Genomic DNA, 4358 nt, shown 5'->3' with positions numbered 1-4358 from the left:
GTCAATCGATCCTTAAGGTCTCTTGGAACATCCAAATTAACACACTTAGTGAGTAGAATTTACAAATGGAGATGAGGAAAACTTCCCCATTGGTTCTTGAAACTTTGATCTTCTTTTGCCCATGTGTGTGTAAATGAGTTAATTCCTGCTCTTGTGTTCACTAAAGATCCTTAGCATCCTATATGACTAGCTACGTGGATTATCCTAACTTCAAAAGCATCCCGAATAGAGCCTCGCTGCTAGCAAGCTTTTAGAGCTCCGATGAGGTTATAGACTGTAATTTCTCAAATATTGTTCCATTGCCAGAAGGCATTCATAGCCCTGATGGAGTTACTCGCATGTTCCCATAGTCAAGATTTTTGCCGCACTTGTATGCGTGATATATCAGTTATATATCATTGCTCTTTTGCCTTGAGATGGATATTTGGCATAACACTTTTTATTTTTTCTTTTCTTGCCTTGACTCGTAAGTAATGAAATCTACTTGGGTGTGACAATTACAATGACGCTGAAGTAGAATTTCAGATTTTTCATTAGTCATATGATCAACTAGGTGTCTCGAATGAATTAGAGATTTTGTTAACGTGTTTGAGATATAGCAATTAATAGATTTTGGGTTAACAAGTCTCAAATAGTGAAATCACTACCCAACCATAAGTAAAGCGTTGTCACAGGGTAATGTTGAAAATGAATGACCTTAGGACCTCAACGACATCATGTCCAAATATCTAAGAAAGGAGATGACCCTTGTTTCTCTTGAATGCAAACAAATGATAAATTTGGACAGTTGCCTTGTTTTATTGATATTGATATGTGGAAATGCGAAAATTTTGCAAATGCGATGCATTTGAAAAAGAAAGTATATGTGATGCAGTGCTTTGAATAAAATGATATGCAATGTGAAAAGTATAACCTAAACTAACCCAACCCTTAGATATAATATTGTTTAAGGTACAAGCTATTCATAGGGTTAGGGAGTGGATCTTCCTCCATGGTAGCCAAATTGTATGCTCTATTTCCTATAACCCTTGTTATGATAAAAGGACGTAGCCAGCTAGGTTCAAAGTTACCTGGCTTTTCATGTTTTGCTAGGTTCCTTTGGTTCTGTTTGAGAACTAGATCTCCCAATTCAAAATTCCTTGGGCGTACTCGTTTATTGTAACTCCTTCTCAATCTGTTCTGGTAACCTTGCAAATGATTTGAAGCAGTTTGTCTCTTTTCATCAAGCATTTCAAGCTCTTGTAACCTTGCAACCCGATAGTCTTCCTCTGATATGATGTGTTTCAAGAAGACTCTTAAAGATGGTAGTTCTATTTCAATAGGTAATATTGCTTCTGCACCATAGACCAATGAATATGGTGTTGCTCCTGTAGGGGTGCGTACTCATGTTCTATAAGCCCAAAGAGCGAGATTTAACTGGAGATGCCAGTCTCGTCCTACACCAGTAACAACTTTCTTGAGGATCTTTAATATTATCTTGTTTGTTGTCTCTGCTTGTCCATTGCTTTGTGGATAATAGGGTGTTGCAAATCTCTATTGTATTTAAATTTTTTCACACAATTCTCTCATTTCTTAATTTTTGAATGGACGTCCATTGTCAGTCACTATGCACATTGGAATCCCATACCAACAGATAATGTAATTAAGCGTGAATTTCTCTATTTGCTTACCAGTGGTGTATGTAAGGGGGATTGCCTCTACCCATTTAGTAAAATACTCAGTAGCCGTTAAGATGAATTTGTGCCCATTGGAAGAAGTAGGATTAACTTTACCAACTAAATCCAACCCCCATTATGAAAATGACCATGGTGATGTAATAGGTTGAAGATCCTGTGTTGATGCATGAATGAGGTCTCCATGCATTTGACATTGTCTATATTTTGGTACATATTTATTGGCATCCTTTTCCATAGTTGGCCAACAGTATCCAGTTCTTAACAATTTCTTTGATAATGGCAGGCCAATTTGATGTGCCCCACAAATTCCATCATGTACCTCCTTTAGGGAAAGTTGTGCTTCTTCTTAATCAAGACATCGAAGAAGGGTTCCATCAAAGCCCTTTCTATAAAATGTGTCAGCAATAATAGTGTAATAATGTTGTAGCTAGGAATTTGGAAATCATCAAAGCAAATCAATATTAATCTAGCTCAATCACGAAAGCTCAAATGCAATGATCTATCCTAAACACACTCAATAAAGACATGAAAATGAAACATTCAAAACTAAAGACTATGCAAACCAAATGTAGATCTGAATGCTTCCTTCATGCGGCTCCATTGTTTTTCTTTCTTCTCCAAATAGCCTTTGTTTGTGGATCTCACCTTCAAGTGCATACACATGAGATGAAAGCAATTAAATAAGATATTGGCGCAAGAGTACTCGAAGCGTGATTTATTTGACAAAGTGATTAGAAATTCGATAATCTGATTATTCTCATTAGTTGGGATTGAAGAAATTCATCCAATTTATAGACAAATTGGAGAAATGATCAAATTAACATGATTCAATTCAAATGGAAATTGCAAATCAAAAATGTCAATTATGACAAATTATGACAAATTATGCACTTTCTATGCAAAATTTGATTGATTGATAATTCATGACGATTTATGACAAATTTCTATGTCAAAATTGATTGATTGTCAATTATGACAAATTATGACAAATTGCTATGTCACTCCCATGAAATTAGGAGAAAAATAGGAGGGAATTATGTGAATTAGAAATTGATGAAAAATAGGAATTAGAAATTAGGAATTAAGAATTAAGTAAATTAATTAATAATTTGTCATTTATTAATTAATTCACAAAAAGAGGAATAATTAGCTAATTAAATGAACATTTAATTGCGATGAGAAGACTTAGGATAAATAAATAATTTATTAATCCTAGAGAGAGAAATGACAAACAAGGTTAAATGATTAAATCATGAAACCCTAAAAGATGAATTAGCAATGTAAGGACGACAATTAGGTCTTGATGAAAGATAATTAATGTCGATTCGATTTGATCATGATTTTGACTTGATAAAAGACCAATGCTGACAAATGATTTGATTGATAAATGTGCCAATTGACGAGGAACAATGACTAATTGATCCAAATTGACATGATTGAGAAGGACGACGATCGATGATAAATCGATCTCAAAATGACAAAATTGACAAGAGGACAAGGATCGATGACAAAATAGATTGCAAGATGACAAGATTGAAAATGACCATGATTGATGACAAATCAATCGCAAAATGATAAGATCGAACATGACAACGATCGATGACAAATCGATCGCAAAATGACAAGATTGGAAATGATAAGAATTGATGACAAATCGATCGCTAGATGATAAGATTGAAAAGAGGACAACAATTGATGACAAATCGATCACATGATGACAAGATTGATAGAGGACAAAACCCTAATTAGGATTGACGATGTCCAAAATGATGACAAATAGGCACGCACATTGATGCGACAGGATAAGATTGACCAAAATCATGATTGAAGATTGTTGTCGACAAGACCAAATTCGAAGGCGAGATGAATGAAGAATATAGAAGAATGACTCGATGCTCGCAAATGATAAAAACCAAGTGCATGACATAGGAGAAATGTTAATGCGATGCAAAAACCTAAAATAAGGCAATGCGCAAATGTTAAAGTATGACTCCACAAGCGTTGACCATTATTAGGTGTCTACATTTTGCCCCTCTTTGAGACAATGCAAGAGTTCATTCTTTGATGGTGTTGTTGATGCAAGAGCGGTGAATGCAAATCAACCCCCATTCACAATCAAGAAATTGAGTGTTCCTAATGATGGTGTTGTTGAAAAGAGGACAACAATTGATGAAAAATCGATCGCATGATGACAAGATTGATAGAGGACAAAACCCTAATTAGGATTGACGATGTCCAAAATGATGACAAATGGGCACGCACATTGATGCGTCAGGATAAGATTGACCAAAATCATGATTGAAGATTGTTGTCGACAAGACCAAATTCAAAGGCGAGATGAATGAAGAATATAGAAGAATGACTCAATGCTCGCAAATGATAAAAACCAAGTGCGTGACATAGGAGAAATGTTAATGCGACGCAAAAACCTAAAATAAGGCAATGCGCAAATGTTAAAGTATGACTCCGCAAGCGTTGACCATTATTAGGTGTCTACATTTTGCCCCTCTTTGAGACAATGCAAGAGTTCATTCTTTGATGGTGTTGTTGATGCAAGAGCGGTGAATGCAAATCAACCCCCATTCACAATCAAGAAATTGAGTGTTCCTAATGATGGTGTTGTTGAAAAGAGGACAACAATTGATGACAAATCGATCGCATGATGACAATATTGATAGAGGA

Source organism: Cryptomeria japonica, chromosome 11 (assembly GCF_030272615.1).
Source record: "Cryptomeria japonica chromosome 11, Sugi_1.0, whole genome shotgun sequence".
NCBI classification, from domain to species: Eukaryota; Viridiplantae; Streptophyta; class Pinopsida; order Cupressales; family Cupressaceae; genus Cryptomeria; species Cryptomeria japonica.
Note: the sequence above shows the minus strand (reverse complement) of the source record.